Source organism: Peromyscus leucopus, chromosome 5 (assembly GCF_004664715.2).
Source record: "Peromyscus leucopus breed LL Stock chromosome 5, UCI_PerLeu_2.1, whole genome shotgun sequence".
In the NCBI taxonomy this organism is placed as follows: domain Eukaryota; kingdom Metazoa; phylum Chordata; class Mammalia; order Rodentia; family Cricetidae; genus Peromyscus; species Peromyscus leucopus.
The window spans coordinates 129,833,752-129,856,185 of record NC_051067.1 but is presented as its reverse complement, the minus strand read 5'-3'; positions in this window follow the sequence as shown (position 1 = coordinate 129,856,185).

The following is a 22,434-nucleotide window of genomic DNA, read 5'->3' as shown; positions in this document are numbered from 1 at the left end:
TCTGTGTGCACTGTCACGCCACGGAGGACAAACGACGGTGACCGGCCTCGGTGCTCCTGGTGAGCACCTGCCAGCTGCTCTGTGGACAGTCAACACATCTTTCGACTTAATCCTCGCTGCCGCCGGAGAGACTATGTTTCTGTTAGACCTTGGGCCAGAGGGAAAGTTGACGTATGTGTGTAACTGGTGAAGGTTCACGGTGCGGCCGAGTTGGGTGTCATCCCTGCTGAGTGTTGTCTCGGGTGGGTCCAGCACCCACAAGACCGGGCAGAAAGCTGAATGCAGACCTGCCATCCTGACCTCTGTGGGTACATAGATGGCATATGTAACCATGTGTGTGCCCCTAATAGCAGCAGAGGGGACTCACTGATCTGCCACAAATAAATCTTGTCCCCAGCTTCAGGTGCCCCCTGTGACTCCTGCCCGGTTTCTTCAATCTTCCAGGGTCACTCCATCATGGGGAGATGGTGTCAGCTAGCCAGACCCCAATATGTGAAGGGACTCACACAGATCCACGGGTGAATACCTCCTAAATGAGCGGCTCAGGGGGACTATTTCTGAATAAATTGTGGAATGGGGGAGGGGTTCAGAGATAGCTCCTGGGACTCTGGTCACTCTGACTACTCTGGAGAGGACCCTGGCTCTTTGTGAGTTGTGGATGCGTGGCCAGTGGCAGAAATGAGTGGAGGGAGAGTGCTGAGCAGCCAAGAGAGTACCAAGAGAGGATGTCCCGGTAGTGTGGAGGGGACCTGGATCTGTCCGTAGTGTATGGAGCCAAAAGAAAGGGTTCCCCCAGGCAGAAGCAGCCGGGAGCAAGTAGGTGGAATCGAAAGCACCCAGCCGGAAAGGCCTGGAGCTTGCTTGGCCCAAAAGTCATGGGAGAGAGCCCCCAGGCCACAGATGAGGCATCTCTGGTCTGTGAACAGGATGACGCCCGGCTGGAAGGATGAGGGTGTTGGTGACAGACTTCACCCTGTGTCTTTTCACATGGGGTCCCAGGTAAACATATCCTGGAACGGGTGGAGCATGGAGATGAGGAGAGAAGACACCCGAGCCGCCACGTTAAGTCACAGGTTAGGGTTGTGGGATGCAGAGAGCAGGGAGTCTGATGGCCTGGTAGGCCTTCGGGCAGTGGAGGGTGGGAACCAGGGTGGCCAGGCAGGAAATGCCCTAGTCTCTCAGGTTGCAGGAGAAGGAAAGTCTGGCTGTTCTGAAGGGGAACTTAGAGACTAGGGACCGGATGTGAGCAGGGACCAGGGGAGGGAGGAACAATGGCCATTCTTCCACCACAAGCTGACCTTCCCCGAAACAGGAAGGGCCTGCCAGGAGGGGAGGGTCAGGCTGAGGGACAGGAAGGAAGGGGCCCGAGGAAAGCCAAAGGCCTGTGGACTGTGTTTGGAATTTACAGACCCCTGTCTGCAGGCCCCCAAACAGCCCGCAAGCTCAGCTTTCCCAGGCCCGGCTGCCTCCCCCTCTCCCTCTCTGGGCCCCCTCAGGACCCTGAGATGAAGCCTTACTAGACTGCCCAGGGCCAGGGTCTTGCACGCTGAATGGTTGTTTGTTACAGGTCCGTGAAGCCTACCATCTTCACACATGGAGCGGGGTTTCCAGAAAAAATAAAGGAAGGCGGCCAAAGTAATCAAGGCTCACAGCCTCCTCCTCTTTCGAAAAGGCGCCTATCTCCAAAACAATCGAGGCCGCCCATTAAACAACACTTGTTCAGTACAGAGGAAGGGCAGCGTGCCGGATCGCTGGGCTTTCCAAAGAAAACACTCCCCGTTGTCCAGCGGGCAACAATGAACAAAAAAAAAAAAAAAAAAAAAAACCTGAATGGCATTCACATGGGAGGGTGGGGAGCCTGGGCCAGGCCCTCAGGATCCTCGGGTGGCAGTGAAGGGCTCCCAGGACAGAAGCCCCATCCTGCACATGTAGGTCCTCACCCAAGGAGCAGGCCAAGACACAAGGACACACAACCAGGTGCTCTTCTGCAAACCGGGGAGAGAGCCTTTGCTAGGAATAGCATCAGCCAGCATTGTGCTCTTGGGCTTGGAGTCTCAGACTATGAAGAATAAGTTCCTCGTGTTGTTTAAGCTCTCCAGTTTCAGATATTTTTGTAATAGCCTGCTTAGCAGACTGGCATATTATCCATTCAATCTAAAAGATTAGAGTCAGGAATACTGCATCTTCTCACATGTTGGAGCTGAAAAGCTGAGCTCAAGGAAATAGAGAATAGAATGGTCCTTATTATGGGCTGGGAAAATGGGGGTGGAGTCAGGGTGGGGGGAGGGTGGTTAATCAGGCTGGGGTACAGTTGGTATAGCGTGGTAGAGTGGTCATGGTTGAAAACAATGTGTTGAGCATTTCAAAATAGCTAAAAAAGAGGGTTTTTGAAGGGTCCTTTGCACAGAAATGATAAATATTTTGTGTGATAGGTAGGCCCATTGCCCTGGTGTAATCATTACACTGTGTACACAGGTACAGCATAAATACATACAGTGAGTATGTCAATTCGATAAATATTAAAAGGGTGGTGTTGGGAAGTCTCTGGGGCCATTCAACCCTGAAGGCGTCAGAAGCATTCCAGTCCAGTTGATAGTGACTGTTCTTTCAAGGCCACACGGAACATCCTGATAGCTTGCTGGTCCTTTTGGCTTCTTGTACCGACTTCCAGGGTGGCTCACAGAAGTAGGGGGAGCCTGGGTCCTCCCCTCCTCTGTGTCTTCACCTGGGATCCCTTCACTACAGGCTAAAGCCAGTGTTAACCCTTCTGCAGCCTGTCGCTTTGCCCGTTGTGTCTCTTCAGCAAGTCAACAGCAGGGAGAAGTCAACTGGCTATACATGGGATCCCATTTGCCTGCAAGAGAACCGCGGCTCACATCAGATAAGCCGGGCTGCAGTGTTGGCGGCAAAGGGAAGTGGAAACAGGCGCTCCGTGCAGTTCCTGGAAGGCACCGGGGCTTTTCGTGGGGAAATGACAGTCCTATAGACAATCGACCAAGTCAGTGAGCAGCTTGTCACCGCGGTCTGAGGAACCCATGGAGGCTCTGTCCCCTGCTTTGGGGATAACCAACCCTGGCCACTTCCCTACAGTGATTCTCTTTCCTTTCTTTTCTTTTTTTCTCTCTTTTCTTTTCTTTTTCTTTTTTTCATGACAGGGTTTCTCTGTGTAACAGCCCTAGCTGTTCTAGAACTAGCTCTGTAGACTATACTGACCTCGAACTCACAGAGATCTGCCTGCCTCTGCCTCCTGAGTGCTGGGATTAAAGGCGTGCGCCTCCACTGCCCTGACCTTTCTTGAGGGCCCTCAGGAGTCCACACTTTTCTCACAGCTGCATCTCCTATGCCCTTGCCTGTGCTGGGTACCTTCTTAGTCTTCCAAAGCTTTGTACACTTTCTTTCTCTTCCTGTATTCTTTTGCGAGACAGTGACTTATATAGCCTAGGCTGGCCTTGAACTTCCGATTCTTCTGACTTTACTCCCTGGTACTGGCACAGTCTTGCTCCAGGTTCATGGAGTGAGAGTATCAAACCCAGAGATTCTTGCATGCTAAGCAACCCCTCTACCAACTGAGATACACTTGCTAGCTTCTTCCTTTTTTTTTGTGAAAAAAATTTAAGAAGCATATCTCAGAAAAGTTGCAAGAATAGTAAAGGGTGACCATGTCCAATCCATTGTGATGTGTAAGTGGCATTCCCCTTCCTGTCTCTGGTGTGGATGTGACTCATAATTTTGACTGAATAGGTTGAGGTTAGGTGGGAACATCATAGCGCTGCAGCGTGAGAAGCCTTAGTAACAGGGTCTAATAGGAGACTCATCTTCACATCTGGCCAGATGTGCAAGGTCATCTGTTTCATTTCCTTCATCAGTTTCCTTAGTCTTTTAAAATCTAGAATGATCTATAACAGGTCTTGAAATTTCACAGCATGGATGCTGGGATTAGTTGGGATCTTGAAGGACAGAAAGAATATTCTTGGATCCAAAGCAGTAAGGGATGGATGGATGTGAGGGGCTCATGGGGGATCCGCAAGCCAAGTTCAGAAGGACACTTCTGGGGTTCAGAGTGAAGTGTTAACTTGGGCTCTATACAAAGGTTGCTGGTGAAGATGGCTGTGCAGGGTTAGGGCCTTGTTTGTCTGCAAGGCTGGAGCATCTGCAGGTCAGCGGACAGCAGCTGGGTGAGCATTTAAGGGCAAAGTGGTGCCAAAGTGGAGACACAGTGGTTGTGTCTGTCCCTCTTTCATCTAATTGATGGGAGACACTGGCGGCCTCCACCACACAGATGTCATGTGCTTGGAGAAGCTGAGGAAGGAGATCTGGAAAGGAGGCTCCGGGTCTAGCCACCACCTACAACAAGGGCAACAACAGTGGGTAAGTCGTGGAGAGGCTTTCCTGCAAGTTGTTCCACCTCTGCCTTCCCAGTCTCATGCACCGTGTCCTCTCCAGTCGGTCTTAGCGATTTGTGTCCTCTATAGACATATCTACCTTCCTGTGAGAGAAAGTCTGGTCGGCAGGTGTACTTGGAAGCTTTCCTTTGGGAATTGGCTGGCACAGACATGCAAGAGCGCCAGACTGTATCTCCACACCGTCCTTCTACAAGTCTCCATACCGCCCTACCCCCACCTCATTGCCTCTACCTGTGCCGTGTTTCTTCCTGTGGGTCTGAGCGTCCCCTGAAGGATGAGCCCATGTAAGAAGGCTCAAGGTAGTGAAGACCCATTAAAGGCCTGTGGCTACATTTCAAGTTTCCTCTTTGGCCTTCCTACTTCCTCTGCCTTAGTTGTGGGTACCGCCATCTTGGATCATGAGGATGAGGCTGCTCCTAGGGAGGGCAGTGCAGTGCCTAGGAAGCCTATTTATGGATGCATCTCTAGGGTCCTTCTCAGTGCCTTCCACGTAGGACAGTGTTGACAGATGGGGTGAATGGGTACCTTGGCTTTCCAGAGAACCATCTGGTAGCCATGATGACATGGGCTTCCAGGATTTGGCTTTGATGGTGTCTGTGTAGGTGAACCTTGGTGACTTTGAGCTGCTTGAATCTAGCCATCTTCCAGGTAACCTTATCTTGGGACAGAGCTATTGTGATGAAGGTCCAAAGAATATATAACTCAACATAGTTAAAAAAAAAAAAAAAAAAGGCAGCACGGAAGTTTACATCTCTCGTAGAGACTGGAAGGAAGTGACTCAGTCCTCTGGAGCGTCAGACTCCTCCAACACACCATTCCACCCACCGTAGGAGAGGTCTCATCCTAGTGTCCCAAGATGGTAGCACCCGTAGTTCAGGCAGAGGAAGGAACGAGGAGGAGTCACAGGACTGCCCCAGTGCCTCTCCACTACCTAGAACCTTCTACACGGCTGCAAAGGAGGATGAGAATGCCATCGCCATTCTGCCCAGATGAACATGCTGCTACCATGGAGAACAATGAACCGACTCAGGGTAGCAGGGCGGGGAGGCCTTGTGTTCTCTTCACTGCCTCTGTATTGGTTGCTTTTCTAGTCCCTGTGACTGATATATTTGACAGGGAGACTCAAGGAAGGATAGATCTGCTTTGCTCACGGTTTCAGAAGGTTCACTTTCTGGCCTCTTGATGCCACAATGGACTTGAAGAGAACATCATGGTGATGGGAGCGTGTGGCAGAAGAGAGCTGTTTGTGGCTGACCAGAAAGGGAGAGAGAGAGAGAGAGAGAGAGAACTCCTGATTGCCCACACCTAGTGACTTACTACCCCCACCCCCTAAGTTTCCAGAACCTCCCCAAATAGCAGTACAAGCTGTGGTTCAGGTTTTCAACCCCTGAGCCTGGGGGGACATTATGTATTCAAACCATAGCACCCTCCTTCTGTGGAATGGGAAGATGGTCAGAACCCTCTGGCCCTGTCCTCTCTCAGGATGAGGTTGGTGCCCACTGTAGCTCCTTCTAGAAATGGGGCAAGGAGGAGGCAGTGCAGAGTGACTCTTTGTTAGGACTGAATGACACGAGGCTGTCCTCCATGCCAACGTGAGAGTCTAGGCACAGGCTGCACTTACTGGGGGAAAAAAGAACAACAATGCAAAAATGAGCAAACCAACAAAAGCCAAGTCATCCAAAGGCCGAGGTTAGAATGGAGAGACCATAGTGCATTTATCCAGCTGAACCATGCATGGGTCCATCATGACAGCCCTTGGGCCATGTCAGTTGCAGAGTGATTGAAGATTGCATTTACTCGAGGGTGGGAATTGAAAGTCTCCTCTCCGAAGCACGAGTCTCATGGGAGCATGTCTAAGGCAGGTAATGGCTCTCCAGAGAGCCGTTTCAAAGCTACTGTGTTTATTAAAGAATGGCCAGCTGAGACCTGAAGATACAGCCAGGAGACTTGGCCTGAGTAGGGCTAACCAAGAGGACAGTACAAAGATCCTTCAGGCTGTTCATTCCCCTGCTGTCTCTGGACTCTGGTGAATTACCCCAGACTCCAGTGGCCAGTGCTAGGGTAGGGCAAAGGAGGTGGGGTCGACACAGATGCTACTTGGTAAATATGTCTCGGCCCTTGAAAATGAAGCGCTTGCATTTTTTTTTTTAGGTGATCTGATGATCACGGGGTGCAGACTCTTCCTATTACGGCCATGGATGCTGTCAAATGTCCCTGGTATGCGTGAGCCTAGGAGGAGTGGCTGGGATCTCAGGTGAGGGTCCTGTGACCCTCCCCACCCCACCTCCGATGAGCCAGTTAGCAATCCACCTACAGCGGTGGTCTCTAGAAGCAGGCACAGTGACTGGCTGAAGATGAGCGCCGTTTTCCCGGGAGGATCGACTCTACAGTACCGTTTCCTTCATGCGCCGCCACAGTCCGTCCTTGATCTGTGCTGCTGTTTCATCCCTGATCACTTTGATCTGCCTGCTGTGTTGTGCACATCTTCTCTCCTGCCAAGTTCTGGAGAGGGGAGCCATGGAGCTCAGCTCCTCTGCTCGAGTAGCACCCATGCAGCATGCTTTGAAAAAACGGAATGATAAAACACCGTTTCCACACCTTCATGACTTCAGCAAGTGGCCTCTTTAGCTTGTGTCTTAGTTACTTCTGTGTCACTGTGACCAAAATATCCGGCAGAAAAACTTCAGGGAGGAATGGTTGGATTTAGCTCCATAGGCTTCTGGCTCACTATGGTGGGAAAGTTTTTGGTGACCTTCTTAGTGACAGGTCCCTGTGGCTGCTCCTCATATTTCCGTGGGCTGTGAGAATGCACCAGACCAGGAGCAGGGCTGTATCTTGAAATGCCACCCCTAGTGAACTACTTCTGTTAGTTAAGCCCCACTTTCTAAAGGCTCCAAAGCCCCCCAAAGTAGCACAGCTGGGGTAGATAGGGTAAGAGAGATTCTAGAGGAGTAGGCTCCATGCCTGTTAGAGTGGTGTGCTCATTAGGAGTGAGTCCAGTAGTGCCCAGGGATGCTGAGGTCTCCCTTTACAATTGAAATGCCGGGAAACCTGCAGCAGGGAATAAACGATGGGTGAAACAGACCTGGGCATCTAGGGTACAGTGTGACCCGGGAGCAGGGCATGGTTCAGCCACATTAGGGAACAAGGCCCAGCACCTGAGAGGAAGGGCCTTTCCTAGCAATGTGTGCCTACCTTGTGTGCTGACTGCTATTCAGACTTCCCAGTTACTGAGCCATTGCTGAGGTCCCCTGACAGCTAGACACCACTCACCGGGCCTAGTATGAGGTCCTGACTCTTTGCCAGTACCAAGTCTCCATCTACTCAAAGCATATGTGTGCCCTGACACTTGTGTGGAGGTCAGAGGACAATCTTGTGTGTTGGTCTTTACCTTCTTCTGCCTTGCTCGAGGCAGAGTTTCTTTGTTATTTGCCACTGTGGACTCCAGGCTCCCTGGCCATGAACTTTTTGGAATTCTGCCTCCGTCTCCCATCTCTCCACAGAAGCACTGTGAATGCAGATATATGCAGCTGACCCCAATTTTACATGGTTCCCGGAGATCCAGGAAATATAGCTTAGCAGTCCAGGCCAGGCTTATCTGAGGGACAGGGGCAGTCATGGCCATAGCATGGACCATGGGGGGGCATCTACATGTTGGATTGCCTACAACCTGATCTTGTGGAGGCATTTTCTTAATTGAGGTTCCCTCCTCTCAGATGATTTTAGCTTGTGTCAAGTTGACATAAAACTACCCAGCACACACAGGGGAAGAAAAAAAAAGTAAAAAGTCCCCAAACTGCTTTACAGGCTCCACTTTCCAGTACCTCAGACCAAAGTGGGTGTTTGGCTTACCCAGGTAACTGGTTGCCTTGGTTTTCAGTGTAACTTTCCATCCAATGATCTGCTCATAAAAGACGCAGACCACTTCTGCCAAGGGCGCTGTGGTAAGAAGTGAAGCCAGAGACCAGTCAGGAAGGGGGACATGTCTGGGCTCCAAAACTCAAGATTGCGATGGCTGGGATAAAGGGGTATTCTGGGGGCAATGAAAGCAGTGGCCGCACATAGCCAGTCTGGGAAACTTGAGAACCTGGTCCAGAAGAGAGTTAGAGCCTTGATTGTCTGTTTGGGAAACTTCCAGGTTTGCTGGAAGAGGCTACGCTTTGGGGGTAAGAATAGTTCAGGAAATGAACGTGTTAGGTCAGGCCAACACCTTGCTGAATGATAACCACCAGGCTAACATTGGAAGCAGTCCAACACCAGGGCCAAGCATACCCTTGATGGAAAATGAATTCTCAGGGAGGAACCATGTCATCGGAGCAAGTTCCTTATGCTCCCTCAGCTGGTAGGAAGAGCCAGATGTTTTTCCATGTAGACTCCTAGTCCTTAAAGACCCAGGCTTTGCCAGCCATGTCCCAGGCTTCCTGTGGGGACATTTTCCTTGGCAGTGCCTTCCAGAGTGGAAACAAGAAGTTTCCTGGAGGGTCGTTTGGTGCAAAGATGATGTTCGACAACATCTAATAGAGGCGTGTGTCATGTTCAGTCCCGGATGAAGAAGCCACGTTGGCTCTTGTCACTTCCTGGGTCCTCTGTCTGACTCATTCTGTGTGTGTGCATGCGTGTGCGTGTGCGTGTGCGTGTGCGTGTGCGTGTGTGTGTGTGTGTGTGTGTGTGTGTGTGTGTGCATGGAGTGGAGGTCAGAGGACAAAGTCAGATGTTGTTCCTCAGGCACCATCGACTTTTTCTTGGCACAAGGTCTCTCTCACTGGCCTGGAGCTCACCCAGTAAGCAAGGCTGCTGCCACCTAGGAGCCCCCAGGGATCTGTCTGGCTCTCCTTCCCCAGTGCTGGGATCGCAAGCATGCGTCATCAAGTCTGTTTTTAGACGGTTCTGGGGATTGCACTGAGGACTTTTTGCCTGCACACAAGCTCTTTACTGGCGGAGCTGGCTTCCCAGCCCTGACTCATTCTTGGTGGTCGTGGCCGGAGATGATGAAAGAAAATCCCCTTTCCTGATAGGGCTTTGCTGTTGGCCCCTCCGATCTCTCAAGTAAGAAAGGAAATACAGTGGTGTCAGTGAACATATGTATTCCAGGATGTTGAGATTTCATGCTTCGTCCTGGCCCTCAGATGCCTGGGCTGGAGGATCAGTGCCAGCACTGGGTCTCAATCAGGGGCAATTTATTTCATCTCTCTGAGTCTCAACTTTCTTGCTGGGAAAATGGGAATGTGGACAGCTTCGTATCTGTGTCCAGGACCCTGTCACCATGCCTTTCCCATCCACGGTGGACTGTGCACCCTCAAACCGTGTGCCAAAACAAACCCTTCCTCTTTAAAGTTTCTTTTGTCAGGTCTTTCTCTGCATCAGTGAGACTGACTAACACAACATGGTTTTCTTTTTGACTTCTAGAACATACCCCGAGGGGCTGGAGCAGAGGAAGCAGAGTGAAGATGTGGGCTGGTTTCAGGTGAAATCATCCACACTTCTCTTGGCCCACAATACCAAGGCAGAGTTGGAGCCTGTGCTGTGGATTCTGACATGGGTGGTGATGTGCTGAGGTGGGGTAAGGTCAGGGAACCATAGGTGCAGAGAATTTAAAAACAAGAATAAAATCAACCAAACACTGAATCTACTAGTTATCATCACAGGACACAGGCGACATCTGTGGTAAAATGGTCCTCTCCTGGCAAACACACCGCTGAAGGTTGTGTGCTTCCAAGCACCCTCTTATTACTGATCTTTCAATAGTTGGGAAAAACTCCGTCCTGTGGTTGGTCCACCCTGGCCCTTCCTTTTGAGAGTAAATTCAGAGTGGATCGAAATTCCCCTCACCTTGGAGGTAGGTCATATCTATAGACCCCTGAGCAACGTGTGACTTTTAAAAAGGTTGTCCTGGGACTGGGAGTTGGCTCACTGAGTGAATGAAGTGCTTGCTAGCCTGGCTTTCACAGCAACAAACAGCAAGAAATCTGACTCAAGCAAGGTAGAAGGTGAGGGGTGACACCGGAGGTTGTCCTGTGATTGCCACACGTGTGCGGCGGTGAGTGTGCTCCACCCCCACACACAAACCCCACATGCACACATCATGCATGCATGCAAAAGACAAAAAGGTGTGGCAATGGAATGGAACATTATACAACTGTGAACAAGACTAAGGAGGCTCAACATGTATTAACGTGAGCTACAACATAACACACAGCACACAGTCTAATAACGCCAAACAAAGCAATAAGCACTCAAACTTTTTGTTGTTGTTTTGAGGCAGGGTCTCTCTATGTAGTTCTGGCTGTCATAGAACTCACTATGTAGACCAGGCTGGCCTGGAATTTACAGAGATCTGCCTGCCTATGCCTCCTGAGTGCTGGGATTAAAGGTGTGCGCCACCACACCGGGTCGCTTAAAGTATTTTAAGAGGTAACCCACATGTGCATGTGTGTGTGTGTGTGTGGTGAGTACACACAGACATGCTTCATACATGAGCAGAGTATCTCTAAAAGGAACAGTAAGCAGCTCTGTAAGCGTCACCTGAGGACAAACCTGAGAAGGGGGACACAGTCCTTCCATTCCGTCCTTCTATGCTACGCTTGGGAATTCTGTGAGGCAGTATGAATTTTGAGGTCCAGTGCCATTGTCTACAAATTTTTGGTTCTCAAATGACATGTTTTTACTACATCTGAGCAGTATTTTTTAACACTGCCATTTTATTTTTCTCTAAATCATCAATTGGTCAGTTCCAAGTTAAAAAAACAAAAAAAATATCCAAAGAGTAGCTTGTGTAACTGATGGTGGTGTGACTCCCACGTGGATGTGAGTACCTGCTCACGGTGTCTGATATGATGCTAAGGATCTGTGTTCTCTTCCTATGCCAGATAAGAGAAGTGCTAAGCCGGCAATGTGTGTGTGTGTGTGTGTGTGTGTGTGTGTGTGTGTGTGTGTGTGTGTGTGGTTTTGGGCTGTGCTCGGCACAAACTGCGTTTTTTTTTCCCCTTAAGGTAAAGTTCATCAACAAATGCTGACTCAGTTGTTTCTGTTTTGGGGTTCCCGGCACAGGAATTGAAAGACAAGAAAGGTTTCTACCACGTCCAGGAGAAACTTCTATAAACAAGACCTGAGGGAGATTAGAAACTATTTAGGTATGGCGTGATAGTGCCATGTCTACAAGGATGAAGTTTTAGTTACTGTTATGTATCTGTTGTGGTGATATGTTGTGTACCCTAATAAAAATTGCCTGAAGATCAGAGGACAGAACAAACCACTAGATTAAACATAGAGGCCAGACAGTGGTGGCACACACCTTTAATCCTAGCACTCGAGAGCCAGAGATCGGTCTGCATCTCTGGGACTTCAAAGCCTCCCGGACTACATGAGATTGACTCAGTCTAGGAGAGAAGCAGAGCCAGGCAGTGGTGGCACACGCCTTTAATCCCAGTTACTTGGGAGTCACAGGCCTTTAATCCCAGCACTAGGAAGGTTGAGACAGGAAATAACACGGCTGGGCAGAGAAAGGTATATAAGGCTCGAGGAGACAGGAACTAAAGCCTTTGGTTAAGGCTCTTCGGCAGAAGCGTTCCTGTCAGGCTGAGGAAGCCCTTTCGGCCGGAGCTCTTTCAGGCCGAGGAGTGGGTGAGGTGAGAGGTGGTGGCTTGCTCTGCTTCTTTGATATTCAGGTAAATTTTATTAGGGTACAGAATATATCACCATAATCTGTGACCAAATATCTGACAGAAAGAGCATAAGGGAGCAAAGAATTATTTGGGCTCACGGTTTTTTGGGAATTTCATAGCCAGGAAGGCATGGGGGAACAGTTTTTTCCAAGACAGTGGGAGGAAGACAGGAAGCAGCTGTTCACGTGCTGGCAGACGGGAAGCCAAGAGTGACTCTCATGAGGGAAAGGTTGGTATCACCCTCACAGGTCCATCCCCAGTGACCCACTTCAGTTACCAGGACTCACCTTCTAAAGGCTCCACAGCATTCAGCACAGCAGAGGCTGGCGATGGTGGAGGGCAGTTCAGACTCACACGACAACAGGCGAATGGCCAGACTCTCTGGGGGCAGATGTCTGCCCTTCACATCTGAGGGCCTGGGTGGGAGGACAAGGGAATGCTCTTCATGTATCTGGGGGTTTATTCAAGCATGCAGACAGTTAAACAAAATATACCCTGTTCCCTTACTTTAAAAAAACACATGCTTATATTTTTATATATTCCTATATTGTAAAGCAAAATTGAAAAATGTAGACCAAAAATTGGCAGATGGCAAAGATGACTGAATTAATCATTATGGGATATGTTTAAATAGATTATTTTGGTTCTGCTTGAACGACTAACAAAATAAAGACACATTGAATTTATAATTATTTTATATTTCACTAAATTAATTTTTCCTTTATTTCTTCATCTGTCACGATAATGAACATTTCCACAGGATTTTATTATATTTATAGAAATAATCTAAAGGATTTTTTAAAATGTAAATGCCTTTGAACTATGCAAATTTTGAATATATTTTCATCACAAAAAGTGTGAAAAGACATAAAAACATCAAAAAGCTCTGGGCGGGCTGAGGCTGTTAAGTTCAGGGGTAGAGTGCTTGTCTGGTGTGTGTGTGAAGCCCTGGTATTCAGTTTCTAGCACTGTTAGAAATGTATACACCAGGGCTGGCAGGTGGCTAAATGGGTAAATGTCCCTGCTGCCCAAGCCTGGACACTTAATCTTAATCCCTGGAACCCACACAAAGGTGAGAGGAGGGCCAATTTCACAAAATTGTCCTCTGGCACTCACACACACACACACCATGGTGCATATGACCTCCCCCCACATCATGCACACACACATAATAATAAAAAATTTCAGCTATGTATACATATGTATATATATGCATTTTTTCAATGCAAATCTTTAAATTATAAAATATGAAGTTAAAGTGGGAGGCAGAAGTACAAATCAGAATTTGTAGATGTCAAGTGGTAAATGAAAACTGCTTAGGCACACCTGAGTTTTAAATTTAGTTTTGTGAGAATTAAGTCTTGCTAAATACCCTGCAATCAGTTCACACTTCCAGTGTTCCTCTCCCACCTGGCTGCCAATGCAGGACCTGGATCTACAACCTATGAGTTGCATTTAGATCCTCATGGAGACCAGTTCAAGGACAACGGGTTCCATGAACGCCACCCACTGTTCCACACTGCCACGTAAAATGGCTGCATAAACCGCATTGCTCGCTGGGCATCTCCATGAGCAGAAATCTGAAGGGGCAGGGAGGCACGCAGGAGGAGGGGCAGGTCTGCTGGCACGTGCCACGCAAGACTCATCTATTCACTTACGGCATGGAACAAAAGCTCCATCAGGCTAACTTGGCCTTCCTCTTGTGTTGGTCCAGCCTTCTCTCATCCTGGAATGCCAGTTCCTCCGACATTAGACATAGGACAGTGCTCAGACTTTCCATGGCTTTTTGGAATCACCCCTGCCCCTCCCCCACAATGAAAAACATAGAGCAGAATACAGAGAAGTGTTTCCTTGGGCATGGGTGGTGGTGTTTAGTGAAGTGGGTGTCCATGTTTTACCTGTGCCAAACCTTGGATCCCACGTGACTATAGGGTTCTGTGGACACTGATAAAGTTTCATTTTTTTTGAAATGAAAAGGTGGAGTTGTCCAAACCACAGGGTGCATGCTGATAGTCCCTTCAGCCCAGGTCTTCTGATATGCTGACAGTGTCAGGAACCATGTCCCAGTGAAGACTTTCCCACTAGGTGACTCTTTTTAGCTCCTGGCAGCTGATTTGTCCCAGCTCAGCCAAGGCTTGGGTCTGAACCAGTAACTCTCCTTGGTCCAGAAGGATCTGTTCCACGGCTCATTCTGTCCTGTCTGGTTCTTGGGTCATGCAGAAGTGAATTGAAGGTTGTGCAGTCGGCCCAAAAGCAGTTTGGTAGCCAGCTAAGGCCTCGGATGCAGCCCCCTGCTGATGCTCACTCATCCCTTTGGGAGGGAGCTGCCTTTATCTGGAGGCTGGGCTGGTCCTGATGGAGTCTGAGTCATGCTGAACTTGCCTTCCAGCCTCTGTCCCTGCCCTGACTTCCTGTTCTGTCTCGTCTCTAGACCCTGTACTCCTGTACTCACCGGATGACTTCCCCTGGACACTCTCTTGTAATTGCCTTTGCCCAATGGCGACTTGGGGCAAGGGACATAGATCTGAGGCCCCGGACTCTGGTTCCTACGAATCTGACATGATGAGATAGATTCTCATATACAACGTGTGCACACTCAAAATTTAAAATAACATTTTTTAAAAGGCTGATGGGCTGTAGAGATGGCTTAGTTGAGTTCCTAGCACCCGCACTGGGCAGTTTACAGCCACCTGTAACTCTAGCTCCAAGGGAACTGGCACTTTCTGACCTCTGCACCTGCACTCACACACATGTGTGCATAACGCATCACGTACATGTAATTTTAAAAAATCGGGTAAAGTGTTTGCTATGCTAGCACGAGGGTCCGATTTCAGATACCTGGCACCTATGTGAAAAGCTGGGCATGATGGTGCACATCTGCAACCCCTGTCCTGGAGGGGTGGAGGCAGGTCGATTCTTGGAGCTTGCAGACTAATCCAGCCTAGCAGATCAGAAAGCAGCAAGTTCAGTGAGAGACTATACTTCAAAAAAAAAAAAAAATTGAGAAAAGATTACACCTAGCATTGACCTCTGGCCTCTACAAGCACATGCACAGGCATGCACTTCCACTCGAATGTGTAGACACATACAAACACCAAACACGTATGCGCGCGCGCGCGTGCGCGCGCACACACACACACACACACACAGAAAATGTTGATGGCGAAGCATACATATATCAAGTGGTTTGTCCATTGTCACTGGGGTGTCACCAGAAGGCATTATATGCCACCTACGGGGGAAGGAGGTCTGTCCCAAGGTTTCTCTGTATGAGTGTGGCCATGACACAGTTCACTGATCTCCATAAATAGAGCCTGCTACCCAGGAGGACTAGGTGAGCCTAAAATCACCTCCAGAATGTATTTAAATTGCTCTGGGGTAGGATTGTTCCCAAGGACATCCGCACCTCTGGTTTTGCAGATGTTTTGATTGGATTTGACTTTGAAACGGCCTTAGCCAAAAACATCTCCCGGAGACAGCAGGTTTATTTCCATCCCATGTTTTACTGTGGGTGATTGCGCAAGTCTGTGCAGCACTGCATGCTGGGACTCCATCTCCCTGGGTGCACACGATTTGCTTCCATTAGCGACAGTGGCAGCCGAGGCAGACAGATTGAGGGTGAGGGAAGGTGGACCCCCACGACTGCACCCTGGTGGAGCGAGAGGCTGATGCACATTAACAGTCGGAAATGGTGCTTTGTAAGCCATCTGCTGCCTGAGATTGCATTTACGTGGAGGAGACACACGACATCTTGTTATCAGAAGAGGCCAGACACAACACTTGACTGCGGGAGATGGCAGCCTCTGGGAGGCCAATGTCTTCTCCAGCCGTGCGTTGTTGTCCGTTATTTAGTCTTGCAGACATTCCTACCAAAAGGTCATTGTGGAGAATAAGACAATGCCTTGCATCCTGGACCAATGGACCACTGCAGGATTTAGGAGGAGGCTCTTACTGCATCATGGCAGTCGAATATTTGGCTTTCTGGTACGTGGCCATGTTTTTTCTCAGGTAGGGGTTGAAGTTCTCACAGATGCACCCTCAAGAGCATCTCTGGGATGAAAGCCAGACTTGGTGGCACAGAATTGTAATCCCAGCATTTCAGAGGTGAAAGCAAGCAGATCCCTGGGTCTTGCTGGCCGGCCAGTCTAGCCAATTTGGTGAGCATCAACAAGGTCCTAAGGAGAGACCTGTCGCAAAAAAAAAGTGAATGCTATCTGATGATGAATACATGTGCATGCGAGTGTAAGCATGCACACACACACACACACACACACACACACACACACATGCACACAGACAGAGCTTTGATGACAAATATATTACAAAGATGAAATGCTGGGAACAGCTTTCAAGCCCCACCTGTGAAGAGATTTGCCTGAGACAGGGTGGTAGAGAGAGATCCAGAAGCCAGGGCTGTCTGTACAGGCTGGCACTCGCTTTTGTACCAGGAAGGCAGTCTCTCCCAGGGACTTGAGAACTGCAGATGAAGGTGTGTCTGGAGTTGGGGCTCAGGCAGACATGTTTGCAGGCGCTACACCTGGATCAGGCTTTGTGTCGACTCGGAGCTCATTGGCCTTCATTGGCCTTACAAGTTATGTGAAGCGGTGTTCCATCTCAGGTTACCTGGCAGGTGCTTCTGGGATCTGGCTTTTCAGCTGCAAAGCACCTGCTGGGGTCCAGCAAGGGGAGCAGGTGGGAGAGGGTGGGAGTCTTTTATCTGTCTCTGGTCACAGCTACCTTAAGCCATATGAATCAGGTAATAGTCTTATCCTTTATAAACTTCTCATTGGTGGGATGATTTTAAGGATCTTGTGTGCAAGAGAGAGCCTTTTAGGAGAGAGGCACAGGTGGAGTTTCTATCCACCGGGTCGATCTCCTACTGACCCCTAAAGGATGGAGTCTTGAGTTTGGGCTGGCTGTCATTCACTGGGCAGACACACTGTGGATCCTGAAGGTTCTTTTTGAAAAAGAAACGTATTTAATGTGTATGGGTGTTTTGCCTGCGTGTTGGTCAGTGTACCATATGTGTGCAGCGTCCTCAGAGGCCATTGGATACCCTGGAACTGGAGTTCCAGATGATTATGAGTGCAGGAAATCTAACCTGTGTCTTCTGGAAGAGCAGCAAGTTCTCTTAACAGCTGAGCCATCACTCCATCCCCTGGACCAGAAGTTTTCCTAATCCATTCTGAACCTGAGACTCAGAGCAGTTAGAGGGTGGCTGCAAACAGTATCTTCAGTGCCAACATGAGGCATCTCCATTTCCCATCTCTGGAGAAAGTGAGATGTTGGAGTTAGGAGAGCATGGGCTGGCTCTGATGCTCACTGTGGTCTGGGCAAAACTGCTTAACACGGATGAACCTCAGTTCTTTCCTCTCTCAAGGGGACCAAAGAAATTCTGCAGGGCTCTTGGGATGAGAGATGGGATAGCTGGGTGTCTGGCATGTGACAAGCAATCCATTATCTCGTTACTGTTTTGGGGTTTGCCTCTGAGTAAGAAGTTGGAAAGACAACACATCGCAAAGGTCTCATGAGAGTAGCTGGAGGAGTGATTCACACTTGTTAATGGAACCTTCCAGAAATAGAAAACAGAGGTCCTTCCAGCAACTGCCTGCGACTTTGGTTTCATTCTCCATCCTGAGTTATATACCAGTGAGTCTCAGAAGGTGGGTGAGAGATGTGGGGCCTAGCTATGGTGTCCTGGAGCTATTGCTCAGCCCTTCCATCCAGCCCATAGGAGTGCTCAGGATGTTGGAGCACTGTACCAAATGTTTTTTGTTTGTTTGTTTTTGTTTTGTGTTTTTTTTTTTCCAGGCAGAGTTTCTCTGTGTAGCTTTGGTGCTTTTCCTGGAACTCACTCTGTAGCCCAGGCTGGCTTCAAACTCACAGAGATCCGCCTGCATCTGCCTCCCGAATGCTAGGATTAAAGGTGTGCTGGGCCGCGCCGCCGCCGCCGCCACCACCACCACCACCACCACCACCCAGTCCGCCAAATGTTTTTACTTAAGAACCATTTGTCTGGAACCAGCTGACTGACAGTACCAAGAGATTTGGCCCATGAGTCAAGACTCAGAGCCAGTCTTGACGTTTCCACATGATGTCGTAGGTGGGTCACTAGAATACTTTGTGCTGGCTATACAGTTGCAAGAAGGCAGGGCACTGAGCAGAGAGAGTGCCGTAGAGTGCTGTGCACAGTCCAAGAAGAGCAGGAGGGAGCAGAGAGAGGATGATTCAAATATGAGACCTGCCTTAGCAGGTAAGTGAGCCACAGCAATCCAGATGCCTGATGTTCCTGAGGCAGGGAGGGGGCAGCAAACCAGGTCCTCTGAATAGAATTAATATTCCTGATAGAATCAAGTGGGCTAAACCTCAGTATTAAACAGAAAAACATGATAAATTTACAATAATTTTTAGGTTCTTTAAAACATGCTGATGAGATTAAAAAAAAAACTATTGAAGCTTCTTTGCATGTCTGTGATTATGGGAAAGTACATACATCATGAAAACTTCCCCTTTACCTGTTTTAGGTGTACAGTTTTATGATGGAAGCGCACACCCTCTAGCTCTGTATCCTCACCAATGAACCTCTTTATCTGTCCATGCTGAAACTCAGAAACTGTGTGCTGATGTTTCTTGTTGCTACATACCTGACCGAGGTGACCTAAGGGAGGAAGGGTTGACTGTGGCTCACAGTTCAAGGGACAGTTCATCACAGTGGGGAAGCAGTGATGTGGGAAAGCAAATCTCCTTGTTACATGCCGCCAACCTGGAAACAGAGAGCTCCGACCAGGAAGTGGGGCTACAATACGCCCTCAAGCCCCGCCCTCAAGCCCCACCCTCCCCACAGCGGCCCACTTCCTCAAGCCATGTCTCAGAAAGTTTCTACAGCCTCCAAAGAGAGCTCCCCCTGCTGGAGACTCAATGTTTAAATACATTAGCCTCAGGAGCACATTTTCAGCCCCTATGAAATACTACCTCCTCTTCCTTCTGAAGCATCTGGTAACAGAAGTCTTTCCTATACTTCCCCACTCCAACAATATATTATCATTGGCGAATGCTATTTTCTTGATATAAGACCTCTGTTTGGCCTTTCAGACATAAGTATAGCACAGAGGCCCATGTGGAAATATCTTTGGAATATTCCTTCATGCCTTGATTTTTGACCTTGGTGAAATAAGCAATATGATGTTTATAAAAGCACACTTGTGAAGAAGAAAGCCTTGGATGGGACTTTGGGGTCCTCCTGAGTCGCTGACAGCTGTTATTCCCTGGAAACCTCCATGGAAAGAAAGAAATATGGCAAGAAATATGGCAGCACTCTTCATCGCGAATGTGAGAAGTGGCTCCCTTCCAAGGCGGCCGAGGGAGGCTCATCGCTGCGGGTCCCCCTCACCCAGGCTCTTGCTTCTTCCCAGGCTGCTGTTGACACAGCTGTGTGGGGGTCTGGGAAGTACTGCAAGGCAGCCAGGGCTGGCCACCGCTCCTTTATGTCCCTGTGTGATGTCTTCAGGGACAACGGCTTCACTCACAGGCTGGTGCTGTGAGGAGCAGAAAGCCCCTCACATCAGATAGAATACCAGTTTTCTCAAAACCTAGACTGTGGCCACCAGCCTGCAGATTTCCACGAGGACTCAGTGGGGTGGGACAGTGAGGGGACATGGACCACTTCAGAGAAACAGAAAGTGGCCACCCCGGAAGGGTAGGCGCATGTTCATGACATCCATCTTTTCCCTTTAGAATTGGCGGCAATGCCCTTCCTTCAAGCATGACGTGTTGTTCCCCTGAGATGACCGAGGCTGCCAGCCAGCCCTGCTGTGTCACTGCGTGTCTCCATTTTGTCCACCAGTAAGACAGGGTTAATCGCTCCTGGCCTGGCTGCCAAGCCCAAGTGAGAAAATGGATGGAAAGTGACTTGCAAGTCAGAGGTGCTTTCTATTTGGCGTGTGGCTGGTCTTGTGGTGTCCCTTGGGGGTGGGTCCTTGAATGGGTTAAGACCCAGCCTCTGGTGGGGTGCCGTGGCAGTGAGAATGTGAATGGTTGGGACCACCTAAGCCTCTGGTGGTGAGGTGGCATCTCCTATAGATGCTACTTTTCCCCCAGGGGCTATCACCGTTTACACCAGGTACTCCACGGGGGCACGAACGCCATCAGCCACCATTGCCCAGAAGGACAGATGGCAATTAGGAGGCATAATGACCACCGGCTATGTGACCTGTGCTGTGTGATCTCCCAGGGTCTCAGTTTCTTCCGATTTCAAATGGCTGGTGGTCGTGGGAGTTTCCTGAAGGTCACCTCAAGCACCAAATACATAGGCATCCAGCAACAGAGGTATGCTTACCACATTATGAGGGAGCCTAGAAAGGTGCTAGAATGGTAGCTTCTGAGGAATCAGGCCCTCGGTGTGCAGTATTCTTGTTCATGCCTCTGGCTACATTCTATAGCCCATGTTCACGGCACAGCTAATTTTCCTTTGGCCTCTGTCATCTGAACTCACTGGGCTGTGTCTTGGCTTTCTTGCTCCTACCTGGGCAATCTGAGCATCCCTCCTTTGCAGCCCCATGGAACCAGGTTTCAGAGAGCCTCCTGGAAGGACGTTGGTGTCTGAGTTGCTTCTGTTTCCTGATTTATTGCTGTGTCCACGTTTGTTCTTTGTGAGTTCTTCCGCCTCAGCATCCTGGCGGAGAGGTCCTTGGCAGGATGATTCCGGACCCAGCAACCTTGGCGCTGACTTCTTTGAAGGCATGTTTACTGATGTCACCAAACTGAGTGACGGAACTGATGGCTCTCCCTTCAGAACAAGGACATTTGACCAACTGGTTTTGCTGCAGTGTGAGAATGGTACGGGACATGTGAGTTGTATTTAAATAAGCAAGTCCGCACAGAGGAGGGGACTATCTACATAACATCTAGTCCCCCAGAGAAACCGGGGAGAGACCAACCTGGGCAGACGGCCGCAGAAGCCATGCATACCCATAGACTGCTGCCTTCTTGAAAGCCCTTTGGATCTCTCTCTCTCTCTCTCTCTCTCTCTCTCTCTCTCTCTCTCTCTCTCTCTCTCTCTCTCTCTCACACACACACACTGTCTTGAAGATGTTATTCCTAAGGTGATATTCGTCTTGTTTGTTTGTTTGAGACAGGTCTCTCATTAGGCTTCAGTTCACTGTTTTAAGTGGACTGTCTGGCCAGTGATTCCCACCCCCTCCAGGGATCTGTCTATCTCTGGTCTCAGAGCTACAACCACAAACATGTATTACCACGATCAGTGGACCAACCGCAGGTCCTCTTGCCAGCTGGCTGACCCATCTTCCCAGCCTAGACTGGATTCTCTAGGGTCCCCTCTAGCCCCTACTCTGAGTCTGGGCCCTTCTGTAGATTCATACTTGCAGCTTCTGAGAGAACATGGCTCCCGGAGGAAACAGTGGCCGGAGTGCCTTTTAATCCCATCTTAAAGCCTGTTGTCTCTGCAGACCTAGTTTATTTTACACCTTATGTTGGAAGAAAGACGCTGGAATGGGAGAACTCTAGCCTGGAGTCAGAACATTCTAGCTGACCCTGGGTAACTTGACCTCATAGGCGAGAGGCCATCCCGGGTCCCCTCTGTAGAAGGTCCTAGAATTGGATGGAAGTATTTGATTTGGAAGTATTTTGATGTGTTGGGTCAGTCATTTTAGAAAAGTTGAAGACTCAGAGAGAACTGTGCTTTTGAATTTGTCAACACAAGGTCTTAGAGTCATGACAGGAAGGCTGACATGCAGTTCTGACCGAGGTCATGTGTGTCTGCACCACCATTGACCATTTTCTTTCTTTCTTTTTTTTTTTAAATGCTAACACCAACTTTGTTTCTTTCTCTGTTCTTTCTTTTAGGAAAAATATATTCTTTCTTTTTAAATGTGTATGGATGCTGTGCCTGTGGAAGCCAGAAGAGGGCATCAACTCTCCTGGAACTCAAGTGAAAGACTGTTAAGAGCTACCCTGTGGGTTCTGGGAATTCAGCCTCAGTCCTCTGGGGAAAGAGTCAGTGCTCTTAACGGCTGAGCCATCTCTCCAGCACTTATGGAAAGAGGGTGAACACACCCCACTTCGACCTGACAACTGTCATGATCACCACATAAAACGCAGCCCACGAGAAGGCACTGACTGCCACAGTCGATCCTTGCCGTGGTCAGGCGAACCGGGTTTAGAGAGGGGCCAACTGGAGACTGAGCTGCCTTTGGGTCTCGTTTCCCGGTTTGGTTAGAACCAGTCCTTCAGGGGCTTTCCTCCATCTCCTTCAAAGCTCTCCCTCACCACCCCCAACACATTGATTTTCTCCTAACTCCTGTTCCACCCAGGTTTTTCTCCTTGTTGCCTTCCCTTGTACTTTTGATCTTTGT